This window comes from Aulonocara stuartgranti (assembly GCF_965226115.1).
Source record: "Aulonocara stuartgranti genome assembly, chromosome: 7".
Classification (NCBI taxonomy): domain Eukaryota; kingdom Metazoa; phylum Chordata; class Actinopteri; order Cichliformes; family Cichlidae; genus Aulonocara; species Aulonocara stuartgranti.
Window position 1 is genome coordinate 46174071 of NC_138945.1, and position 13491 is coordinate 46187561.

The 13491-nt window shown below is 38.2% G+C and overlaps 2 protein-coding genes across 5 annotated transcripts in view; both read left to right on the top strand.

Moving 5' to 3' along the window:
- Positions 1–13491, top strand: part of LOC309709549 (uncharacterized protein) — a 144863-nt gene that overhangs the window by 42033 nt on the left and 89339 nt on the right. The gene's annotated exons all lie outside the window — the stretch shown is intronic.
- mgat4c (mgat4 family member C) overlaps positions 1–13491 on the top strand; it is a 125760-nt gene that overhangs the window by 4323 nt on the left and 107946 nt on the right. The window contains exon 2 of one of the 4 annotated variants that reach the window (XM_082538217.1): positions 5380–5485. The exons of the other annotated variants lie outside the window; for them this stretch is intronic. The gene's annotated coding sequence lies outside the window, so the exon portion shown is untranslated. The remainder of the gene's footprint in view (positions 1–5379; positions 5486–13491) is intronic. 4 annotated transcript variants of the gene reach the window in all.

Consider the following 13491-nt stretch of genomic DNA (forward strand, 5'->3'; position numbering starts at 1 on the left):
ATTTCAGAAGTCAAGCTCATGTAGAAGTCTTGCTCTGAAATCTCACAGGAGTTGAGTTGTTGCAGGAAGACAACAAGACAACAAGAGTTGCAGAGAGCTAAAAGGCTCTCTGCAAAGAGAAGTGGAAAGGTATGTGTGTATATATATATATATATATATATATATATATATATATATATATATATATATATATATATATATATATGTGTGTGTGTGTGTGTGTGTGTGTGTGTGTGTGTGTGTGTGTAGAGAGAGACTACAGTAAAGTCAAGTTAGAGTAAAAAACAAATCGCATGTGGCTACTCTTTTTCTAAATTGTGGCAAACATAGCAATCAATACTGGTTCAATATCCTATTAACAACTTACAAATTTACAAAACAAAAAGAAATACCAAAATTTTCTTTAAAGGATTTATCTGTTGTGTTTGGAATATAGTCATCACCCAACAGTGCCTCTTTGTAATTCTGATATACAGCCTATTGGGTTTGGCTTGTAGTACCATAATGTATAAAACATTTAATTCTAATTAAAACTGTGCATATTAAAAATCTGATGTAATGACTAACCATACTCTTATACTCATCAAGTCAATAAAAATAACCTGAAGTGTATTGTCTCCCAATTATCATTTGACAGTATAAACCCAAGGCAACAGTTCTTCACAACAACACAGATTCCCATCCTAATGATAGTAGTGTTTACGTATGAACCCAAAACATGTAACCCTCACTGCTCATCACTGCCTTTGTTACCTGTTGAAGTTGTGGCTCTGGCTGCTGAACTGGGGTCAGCATTCAGCTTTATTATCACTTTGTGCTCTTGGCTAGCTTGGCTAGTATGTTAGTGTACTGTCTGTGCATATGCTTCCAAAGAGCTCAAGTTATGATTGCAGGACAATACAGTTGCTTCCACCCTTAATGCTGTTTGCCCTTTATCATTGTGCTATTGTGCTTTTGTGCAATAAAAGTAAAAGTAATGTCCATATTTCCATTCCTGAAAAACTGTAGACCACCCCACTATTACCCCCGTCCTGCACATGAAATGAAATCAGATGATTGAAGCAGAATGAAAAAGGCAACTTTGTTTGATGTTTTTTTGCTTTCTACGCATCCATCATGCAGGTAACTGAGAAGCTTTTCTAATGCAAGTAACAAATTGTAGCTGGAGTGTAATTAGTAAATTTTGTACATTAACGCATTACATTACTGCTTTACTGAAAAATGTGATTACACCCAATGCTTGCTTCATAAAATGATGTGAATACCAAGGAGCAAGACAGCATTACACTGTGGGGAACATCATCTACAATTTTCAAACAACTGCTAGTTTGTTCAGAAGTGGAACCTCAGTCGTTTCAAGGGCAAACTATTCTGTAGGCACTCTGCTACTGTTATTGTTACCAAACATTCACAACGAAGATATGCATGGGTGCCAGTAAAAGGGTTTTTTTTTAAAAGTAATGTGTTCTAAGTGGAAGGATCACAGAGACTTTCTGTCACAACAACATTAAACATGTTTGCTGTGGACCAGAAACTATTTTAATATGTGAGGTCTTCTTTCCTAAAGTTGAAATTGATCAAGAAGTGTACAATTTCTTTTAGGGATATAATCATTCTAAGCACATTAACGAGGTAAGATTATGAAATTTTCTAGTCAACATGGAACCTCTTGTGGGGGATGTTAAAATGTGTAGCACAAGCATGAAAGACTTTAAACATTGCACATAGCTAAATTATTTTTTCAGGTTAGTCAGCAATTTCATGTACTTACTTTGTCACGTCTCTAAATATTCATTTTTTAAATGCATCGTTTAAAGTGTATGAAATTACTTTAGCGGTGTGTTTTATTCTAACAGTTAGAGAGCATTTTAGAGAGCAGAGCTGAGATGTAATATACAGTGTATTAGAGTTGTAAGAGACTTCTTGCTATCTCTGATAAAGACTGATAAAGATGATAATGGGCACTAATGTATTGCTAGACAGCAGCACCGAAGTGCCGAAGAATCAAAGCAAGACAGTGAATTCCCTTATGAAATATGCATCAATGACAATGAAATAAGACCAAAGGCAAGCTGTGTTTGTTTGGAAAATAGGGTGGAGTGTTGGTTGAAATAGGTTGCATAACCATACCATATTGCCATTCCTTTTTTGAAAATCTTCACACCAGCTGCTGATGAAGACACAAGCAGCTTTGATCAGCAAGAGTAGGTGCACTAACATTGACAGTGCAGATGTGGACCTGAAGGCAACTGACGCTGCCTGTCTTCTTGATTTATTTGTTTATTTATCCTAAAATAGTTTTTTTGCTATACATTTCTGTTTGGAAATTCAACCGAGGTAAATATTTTAAAGTTGAGTTTGATTGGTTAATTTCGTCCTAAGAAGTTTTGCTTTACTTCCCCACACTTAACAGTTAAAACTGTTAAAAGTGGTAAAAAGTATCGTGGGCCAGCCTGTTTTTTTAATATTCCGAGTGAATCATTTATATACAAATGCTGCCAGTTTATGCAGGTGTTATGCAAAACACATTCCAGGACACATTAAAGCTTTTATGAACTGCTTGTAGATTTTCTCCTAATAGAGTCACAAGGATTATCAAATAAATGACTGAAGAAGTGGCTGCATGTGCTGGTATTTTCAGTTAATAGGTCTGAGTGAGCTATTAAAAGCTGCTCACTAAAAGCTCAGATTGACAAAAGGTGCAAACTGCAAAACTCAGCATATGCACAAGGTGCCTTGGGAAGGAAATTCAAATAGCACAGTTGATGCACCTGCAATTGAAGCTGTTCGTTGCCATCACTAATTTATCAGTGTAATTTCAGGTAACACAGGTGTTCAGACAGTATGTGTAAGTCTGAAGACTTCTGCTGGATTTGATTCATAATGTGCTTCTGTAAATTTTCCTAAAATATTTTGACACATTTCTAACAGAATAATTTGAATAATACAGGTTGCCGGTTCAAGGCACACAGTCCTTTTTGGAGTTGTGTTAGGAAGGACATCTCAAACCCAAATTTAAACATGTGAAGTCACTCACTGTGGTGACCAGGCAGCAACCAAAAGGAGCTTTACAAATAAATACATTTAGTAGGTGATTGTTACACAGTTATATTTGACATCGAGTCTTTAGCAATGTAATTGACAATGACACCTGAAGCCGTTTGAATTTGATATATTTGATTTCTTTTTCCTTTTTAATAGAACACAAATATTGTCAAGACTTACATTGTCATAGCCTCCTGTTCAGGTGGAGCCCTTGTTACTTCAGTTTTTTTGTAGCTTTATTTTGAAATTGCTCCATTTGTTCATCTTTTAAAAGCTCAAAGCTTTGGTTTAAATGGTTATAAGATGATAAAATTAGCATTGTAACACTAGTTCATTACTAAGTAACAACATTTAATAACATTAGTCACTATGTACCACTGTGCACTACTTTCACTGTCCAACAAACAAAATATTTTCAGTCCTTAAAGGGTAAATTTTAAGGGATTAAAGAGCTGGCCTTTACATCCCTATTCAGTGAGATTACATTGCTGGATTTAAATAAATGTCCAACTGTGATGACGCTGTTTGGAAAACTTGATGTTTTGAAGATTACCCTTAGTATTTTGGGCCTAAACCAAAATAGAAAATGTGCTTAAACATGCCCAGCACCAGGGGAGTGGTTTACATGTCATATTCTTTACACAGCAATTTAAAACAAAAAAGAGGTGCATCTAATGGTTGGAAGGATGCTTGAATGACTTGAACACATCAAACCTTAAGAACAAACCAAATCAATAACTTCTGTTATTTTTGACCTGAGTATTACATTAAAAAGCACTGATTTACCTTTTATTATTATGCCTAATGACTGATATATGAACAATATATTGTTTTTGTGGAAAGAAGATTTGATGAAGAAATCATAAATGGACACATTTCCTTTACGTAAGAGCTGTTCTACCAATCACACTGCTATCTAACTGCTTACTTGTCTCTTTTTTGAAAAATATGATTTCCCTGTTTGAATTAGTTAGAGGCCACACATACCTCCAGACCTCTTGATGCTGACAGATTTGTTCAGTTGCCAAAAGACTGATAAATGCAGGAGATTACTCGATAGCCTTTCATTTATGCCGTGTATATCGCCAGATACACACACACACATACACAGTGTCAACAGGGTGTCTCTAAGAAAACCTAATATTGCTCCTTCTGCAAGCTTCGCTACTTTAGGTACACATCTGCCGTCACCCTTTAAATTGAGCTCATGAATTATGGATGTCTGTCCCGCTGCTTCAACCCCTAAACTGTAATTAGTTTTGCCCAACACTTCTCATCATGACACACTTTGTGAGCTGCAAGAACAGAGAGGGGGCAGGGTTGAGGGGGTGTGAATACATTGTTCCTTTAAGACAGCAAAACAGGAGACCGGAGAAGAATAAGGTGGAATGAACCAATAAGAAACCATGGTTTGCAGAAGCTGTTAGTGACACCTTGACGAGGAGAGTAAGGCTGTGAGGGATAAAGAGGAAGGTGTGGTGGGACTTTTGGAGTGTGGGTGGGGGCTCTTGAGCTAGTCAGCAGATGCAGGAGACAGACTGGAGGGGGGGGGGTGGAACAGAATAATGAAAGAAAGAATGTCCACGCGCAGAAGTGAGAACACAAAACTATTGCCAGGCTACTCACTGCCATTACAATGATTGTTTATCCCACTTTTCTGAACGCCAATTATCTGTTCCCGCATGAATCATGGAGATCATTTAGACTGGTGGCGTGCGCAGAGCACCAGCAGAGCTCCCTCACGATACAAACACGGTAGGAATGACTGAGTGCAGAGGTGCATTTACATGCTTTAGGCAGGTGAGTGTGTGCTGATTATTTTCATGATGGTGCTGCTGCGAATGAGCGACGTGGTTCGATTCTCTGCATGCTGCTCCATATGTATGTTATTCCTAGTCTCATTGTCTTAACAGAGGAATATCCGAGTGCTCTCTGGCTGTGTGTCTCTCTATCTCACACTTTGCCTCTGCTCCCTTTCAAATGAAAATCCCTGATGTCCCTGTGGTGTTCAATACTCTGCTCCTCCACTCTGTAATTTCCTTTTGTTTTTTCCTCTTTTGCCACTGACATTGTCAAGATGTCATTATGTCTGATCCAGACGTAATAAGTCATCTGAGACATATGGTGCTTTCCATGCTGCAACAGTTAACCTGCATAGTCGTGCTGCGATGTGCAATGTTTGATGACCCAAGTTTTTAGTCTCAGAGTCATGTGCTCTGTTCATCAAATTAATTAAGATGCCTTATTTTACGTCCAACATTTACCTTTGCAAACATGGCTGGAGGCATAAATACAAAGCTGTATCATCGCGTCATATTTGTCTTGTCGTTCCAGTGAGGTTTCTTCACGTACCTCAAGCTCAGCCCCTCTTACCCTGACCTGCACTGGCTCATTCCATACATCGAAAACTTCATTTAACTTTGCAGAAGTTACCAAACAGGTAAACCTCGGCTGTCTCGCCGAGTCCTTTAGCAATAGCAATGAATTGCCTTCCTGGCCTGCTTGACTCTATTTCATACTATTGTCGGCTCATGGTGATTAACTGCCTGCGCTTGTGGCTCGGGTGATTTCTGCTTTGTGTTGAGAGCTGGGCTGCGGCCGGAGGACAGGCCTGTGAGCAGGGGACGGCTGCCAGGATTGGAGGGTCAGCTGATCAGCTCTGAGGTGCGGGAGATTTATGACCCCCCACAACAAAGCTGTGTCTGCTGAGGGACCATAAACCATAAATCAGGAAGAAGTGGGTCAGTGCTCATCTGCTTGCTGCGGATCTGCTCGCTGTTTTCCTAAAAGTTTTTTTTTTTTTTTTGCAGCTGACTTTGTGACATTATAAGTGACTTCCAGCCTTTGCTCTTCAACAACAAGGCCTGCTATGTTAATCGCGGTTTTATTTTCTCCGCTGTTAAATTCACTGATTTTTCAACTGCCAATCACATTTACTAATGAATTCCTGTTTTCTATTTTAAAAACCCATTAAGCTTCTCTAAGTGAATCACCCCTAATCCTTTTATTATCTCAAGCTATGTTAACACTGTTGGCCTTTAGTCTCTGCTCATCTTAATCATCCTAATTACACAATGTTTGTCTTTTAAGAGGGTGATGAGAATGAAATGGCATTGAGGCAGCGACTTGTTACTGATTGTACAAGAGGCATTATACCGTCCTCTGTCTGAATCCAGTCTGTTTGATTCTGATCGCTGGTTTGACTAGTTTTGTGATTTGTCTTCCTAAGGGCAGCTAAGGCCAAAGTGAAAAATTGATTTTCTGCAGAAGGATTAGTGGTGGGGTTATAGCTATAGGCATGCATTACATTACAATGATTTATGCGGCATCTGCACACCAAAGCAAGCAAAACAAATTCTTTATTAGCAGTTGTATAAGACTTTTATTTTACAAAAACATGCACAGGCGTGGAGACGACTGTAGTCTTTACTGTCAAGGCAGTGGGCGATGAGTATGGGAATAGCAATGAATAACTTGAAGCTGTGTTTTCGAAGTTCAGACAGCTTGAGTAGGGAGATAAATAATCTCTGCCAGGAAGGACGGATCTTAATTTATTTGTGTCTGTATTGTTGCACAAAGAGGCATTGCAGACTGCTGCTGGAAATCAAACAAATGCAAATGCTGGCTGTGGAATGGAAATGACTGTGAAACATCAGAAGTCTCTCAGTATGACTGCCATAACAGCAGGGATTTGTACTTTTGTTTACGACAACACTGATAATATTTTCTCCCATTTTAGTTTGAACAGGAATTAAGCATGAATGCAGAGGGGGCTGTGTTAATGTTTTTCACTGTTATCCTATCACCTGACATGTTTACATTATGTATAGTGTTGTCATGTGCATGTGTACGTGTTGTGAGAAGAGAAATATTGAAAAAATGTTGCTTTAAATAAGTGTACATAACAAGTGTTGCTCATATCTTTAAAATGAAAAAAAAATCCTTTTCCAAGCAAAATGTTAATTTTTAAAATATTTGAAAAGCTACTGAAATGATTAGAGAGTGAAGTTTTGCTGCTATGATAGCTTTTATTGTCAGAGTTGCTATAATGAGTAACACAAATGCCACAGCCAAGTCTCCAGGGTCAGCTATTTGGCCAGTGATTGCTTTATTACTGCAGTCCATTCTTATAGTTATCAGTAGTTTGGATGTAGGACTTTACTGGAAAATTGTTTTCTTGCCCATTAAAACGAATTCCCACAGCAGTTTAGCAGCATTATTATATGGTAATGTACAGCTCAAAGCTGCAGTGCTTTTATGACCATCTCAACAGTGAAGAGTAAATGAGAAAAACAAAATGGTAACATGTGCACTTGGCAATTTATCATTTTAATGTGCGTTCTCTGAATAGCACACTTGGCTTGTCCCTGCTGAACACTTTGGAACCGTAATCTGGTTTTAGAAGTAGTTTACATATTTCTCCTAGGTGTACTCTTTATTTCAATGTAAAGATCTGAATTTAACTCACCGACTACAACTGAAATGAAAAAAAAAAAAGAATACTGAAGGATTTTTTTTCAACATAGCAGGAGAGTTTACGTTTAATGGGGGAGAATTTTCTGTCATAAATCAATGATCATCAGACCACATTGAAAACATGCACAGCACTATTCACTATTCTTGAGCTACCCTTTGTTTCTTTATGTTTTCCTTGAAAAATGGGAACTTGGTGCTGCAGTTTATTGAAACATGCAATCATACAAGGGAATACAATATATATGGCTAAAACAAAGTTGGTACAAGACTAATGAGCTTGAAAGTCAATATTTGTTATCGCCACCTTGTTTTTTCAGTATATCCTAATAATTTCCTTCGGAATTAATAAAGTATTCTGATTCTGATTCTGAAACTCTGTTGGACAAACTTTCTTCTCATTTCTTCAAGTAGTCTTTAGAAATAGATTCTTGAAGGATACTCTGAAGCTCTTCTTCAGATTTTGTCTTCCTTTTTTGTGTTCTCTGCCAAGACGATCCCACGCTGCTCTAGTAATATCTGGGTGGGGCTGGATGTTCACAGTGTTTCATTGTGTGCATTTTCTATCCAGGTATGCCTTTACTGCATTGGCAGTATGCTGAAAAAAACCCATTGCCAATCTAACATTTTCTAGATGGTATTACACAGTGGATTAAAATCTGATGTCATTTTTCTACAATCATAATTCTGCCAGTTTTCACAAGATCACCAACATCACTGGCTGAAAGCAGCCACAAACCATGACAGAGCCTCCACTGTGTTTTACATATAGTTGTAGACATTCGCTGTTGTACTTCTCTCCTGACTTCCTCTGTACATATTCAGCCAAAATGTTCAAATTTGGATTCTTCTTCCATTTCTTGTGGTATTTGGTATAGCTCAGGCTATTTCCTTTCCTTAAGAATGGCTTCTTGACGGGCACCATCCAACTGAGACCATTTCTGATGAGGCTTGAGTATTCAAAAATACTATTTTATGGCTGTCAAACATTGTTATCCTCTTGCCATTTCTCATGGGTTCAGCTAATGAAATGGGGACAAAATATGTTTTTTGCAGCAGGCTGCTATTAACAAAGTTCCCAATTGGTACTTTGCTATGTTTTTTGTTATGTGCAGACAAAGCACACCAACTTGAGTTAGGTTATTTTTCTTGAACAATTCATAGGTCAGTTTTGTAAGTGGCTTAACAAGCAAGCAAAACATTCTTCTGAAAATGGTTGGTTACTGCACTGAAAACCAGTCAAAAAGCAGCAAATATCCAAAGACAAGCATTGAACTTCAGACTTCAGATATCCTGGAGAACTATTGTTCAATACCACATTAGAAGTAGTGGTTCAATAATCTTTTGTACAATACTGTATATATACGGTATATGTATTACATAACATTCACAAAACTGTTGACTCTCCTCTGTACCTAGCAGGTTTCCCCCACAGAGCCTGGTGAGCTTGGAATAAAAAAAATTGTCGTGCTTTGAATTTAACGTCAGCCCTGCATCACTTCTATGGGTTTAATTCATAGAACATCATAAGGCATCATAATTTCTCCCCAGACAGCCTTGAATGAGCAATAATGTCATATGCAGCAAAGTGATGGCCTTATGCTTAGTGGGGAATAAATCATTGTGCCATTTTAAAATTACAGTGTAAGACAGAGCTGCCAGTAGTCACTTATCTAAAGAATTTTAGGTATTTTTGGACACGTTAAAGCCATGCCTTTCCAAAAGGACATTACAGTGCATTCAAAATAAGTAGCTAATGAATTGAAGTTATTTTAATCACAATTTGTCCTCAGCTGAATGGATCAGATCGACAGGTCAGGTATTATGCACAGCACAAGACTTTAAAAACCTCTGTAGGAACTGGGAGATAAGATAAATGGCTATAAAAGCCTCATTTCAGTACATTCCTGCACAATTGAGCTCAGATTTGCTGACAGATTTTAGCATTACTTCTAATGAAAGTGAAGCAGAACAAAAGGAATGAATAGATGTAGTTCAAAGTCTTCATAGTTGTTATGCTGTGATTAATGGATTTCTGTTTTAACATTAAAATTAAATGTGAAACAGACTTTACCAATACTATGCTGGGGCGATCGTGGCTCAAGAGTTTGGAGTTCGCCATGTAATCGGAAGGTCGCCGGTTCGAGCCCCAGCTCGGCCAGTCTCGGTCGCTGTGTCCTTGGGCAAGACACTTCACCTACTGCCTACTGGTGTTGGCCAGAAGGGCTGATGGTGCAATATGCCTTGTTTCTGTCAGTCTACCCCAGGGCAGCTGTGGCTACAACTGTAGCTTGCCTCCACCAGTGTGTGAATGGGTGGATGACTGGGTGTGTAAAGTGCCTTGGGGTCCCTAGGGGGGACTAGTAAAAGCGCTATACAAATACAGGCCATTTACCATATGAAAACATTTACAATATTGCAAAAAAAAAAAAATTTGACGGGTAATGTTTGCAAGATTCAACTAATTATAGCCATCACAGGCATCTGTTACCTTCTTTGATGCTGTGAATGAATTGGAAGCCTTTAAGGTATATCTTAATTTACAAGTAATTTACAATATTGAAACTTAATGGGAGTATAGTAGTTAGTCAGTTTCACTCATGAGTGCGATTACGCACGCTCAGAACAGATATCAAACTAAAGTTCCACTAAATGCCTGGACTACTCATTAGACGTGAACACACTGTGCGCTGCTGTAGAAGAATAAGCTATTAACAGCAATAAATATATAGCTATAAGTAGGTAAAAATCAATCATTAAATCCAAGAAGGCCAATCGGTGAGCTCAAAACTAAACCAATGAATCAACTCTTACTGAATACTAACATTAATAGTACTAGATCTCTCTCTTTTGTTCGTTGTTAGATTTAGTGTCATCTTCTGCATCTTAAGGCTTTGTGGCCAGCAAACCATGGTAAGTCTAAACGCATCTTAAGCTAAATTTGCTACAGATTTTAACAGAATACAGTCAGAAAAGTAAATAACGTCATGATGATAGAGAACATGTATAAAGTTAGTATACAGCTAAATGGATGATCAACAGGATATATGAACTTTATGGTGTTGTTTCTGTAATTAGATGAGTGCATAGATGCCCACAACAATCGGTATGGCTCTGTCTACAGTGAAAATAGCTAGAAAACATGTTTTTGGCATCAATTGCCCCTGAAAGAAAAAGGCCCTTTAGATTATGCTAATTCAAGTGGTCTGAGTGGTGTATGGACTGTGTTTTTCGGTTTTAGAAAATCTAGTTGATGATGTGAGACTTTGGGCAATCACAGGTATTTTCAGAGCTTGTAAAGCAAGTATAAAGTAACAGCACAATAGCTATAGCTGAAGGAAATGTCTATATAGAAAAAGGATTCATTTTATTAAATATTAAGCAGGGTTTTTACCTGGAGCAGTAGGGATAGTATCAGTTATTTTAGCTTAGCTATTGTAATTGTCAGAAGTTTGTAACTAATTTCAGTCAAGGTTTTAATTTCTGTTTTATCAGTGCTGCAATGTTTCTGGCAGCCTTCAAGTATGTTGGTGTCCTATAAAGGTGTCCAATACTAATGAGTTGAAAGCATGAGTTTTGTTAATTTAGGCTAAATTAGCATTTTTCACATTGCAGATTTTAAGGCAAATTATACTTCTCTGCTTGCCAAATTCTAGTCTGCTGCTGAAATAAACATTTTCTCTGCTCTTGAGTAACAGTGGGATTTGACACTTTTAAAAAGAACACGTTAGCATTTCAGGAGCCAAAGTAATGCATTTTTAGCAAAAAGCTCCTCTTTCTGTATTGATTAGCAGTTTATCCATAATTTGTGCTTCAGCTTCACTGTGTTTCACTTTTGCAGCTTATTCTGAGCTTACATGAACCAAAAATGGATATAAACATGTATATGAAAATAGTTGACAGCAATGAATCTTGTTCTGTATCAATACTACTTACACAGCATTCACATTCAGTCCTCCTCCAAACCTATATTTATAGATTATGAGTACGGTATTGAAAAACACACCGGAGCACTTTCAATTAAACAAATACCAGTTAAACCTTGGCTGACATTCCACCTGTTAATACAGGATTAGATGTAAATATTTTGTTTTTATAGGATGTTTTGCACACACACCTTCACAAATATGTTAATTGATTGTTGGACTAGCCAACCTTAATGTACCCTATATTGCATACATTGCATACATATAACGCAGATAAAACAAATATCTGCCTTCACACACATATGATGTCAGCCCAACCTATGCAGCTATAACAGCTTCAACTCTTCTTGGAAGGCTTTCCACAAGGTCTATGAGTGTATTTATGGGAATTTTGATCATTCTTCCAGAAGTACAATTGTGAGTTCAGACACTGATTGTGAAGGAGAAGGCCTGGCTTGCAGTTTGCACTCTAATTAATCTCAAAATGCTCTTTTATGTTGAGGTCAGGACTGTGCAGACCAGTTAAGTTCTTCCACACCACACTCACTCATCCAACTCTGTACGGAGCTTGCGTTGTGCACTGGTATGTGGTCATGTTGGAACAGGAAGGGGCCATCCTCAAACTATTCCCACAAAGTTAGGAGCATGAAATGTTTGAAATTGTCTTACTGAACCATTAAGAGCATTAGGAGTTTCGTTAGTTGGAACACAGGGCCAAAGCCTCATGAAAAACAACCGCACATCACCACTGCATCTGACACGCTTGCACCTCATGATGTAAGGCTTGGATACAGTTGCTCAGCCATGGAAACAAACTCCATGAAGCTCTTAACACACTGTTCATTAACTACCCACAAGACCACATGAAGTTTGAAGGTCTGTGACTGACTCTGCAGAAAGTTGGCAACCTCTGCACACTGTGCCTTAGCATCTGCTGACCATGCTCTGTGATTTTGCACCTACCACTTCATGGCTGGGTTGCTGTCATTCCCAATCATTTACACTTTGTTATAATACCACTAATAGTTGACTGTGGAATATTATATAATGATGAAGAAATATCATGACTTGACTTGTTGCATGAGACATCTGATCACGCTGACATTAACTGAGCTCCAGAAAGCGACCCATTCGTTCACAAATGTTTGTAGAAGCAGTCCTCATCATTAGCTGCTTGATTATAAACACCTGTGACCATGGAAGTGACTGGAACACCTGAATTCAATGATTTGGATGGGTGAGCGAATACTTCTGACAATATAGTGTACAAGTGTGTTTCTGTGACCACAACAAATTGGTATGTTCAGTAACAATACCTCGACCGCAGTAGGTTATAAATGACATTTTTATAGTCTGACTTTTTTATAGTCTCTATTTTCAGTGTTTGCTGCAAAGGAATGTTCAGACTGCGCCTCAAAATTCAGGCCATGTACCAGCAGTTTTCAGCAGGTTTCAGATGCAGGATTACTTTGCAGCACCATCTACCACTGAGGTAGTTCCTATTCCTGGGCTTCCCGTTGCCTTTGTATCCTGCGTAGGATAGTGTGAGCAGATAGAGACAGAGCAGCGGAATGAATGGGCGGCAGAGGCAGCAGCGAGGTGGACTAGAGAGATTAACTGGGAAATTGACACTGACAAATCTCATACATTAAGGCTTCCTGGGAGGCAGGTATCGGTTGAATAGGCGGCAGGTACCATATCCCATAAATGGCACTGGGTTTCTTTAATGCTCGGCTCACAGCATGTAAAAAAGCTGAACCACCCTGTTGTCGACAGCAGAAAAGATAAGAAAGCCAGGTGTGCTCAGAGACATTTCATTTGACTAATGTGTTTACTACTAGAATAATGAATAGAGTGAAGAAGATGAGAGTAATTAATTTGAGCTGTGCTAGCTAAATAACAAAGCAAATATGGGTAAAACTGTTTCATATCCCTTTGGAAATGATTTTTTTTCTCACTTTCTTGCCTGTTTTAATGAGATAAAGCCAGGCTTCTTTGATAAGGAGTCCTTTTTACTGTTGTTAGTAGCATAGTAGCCTTTTGATCT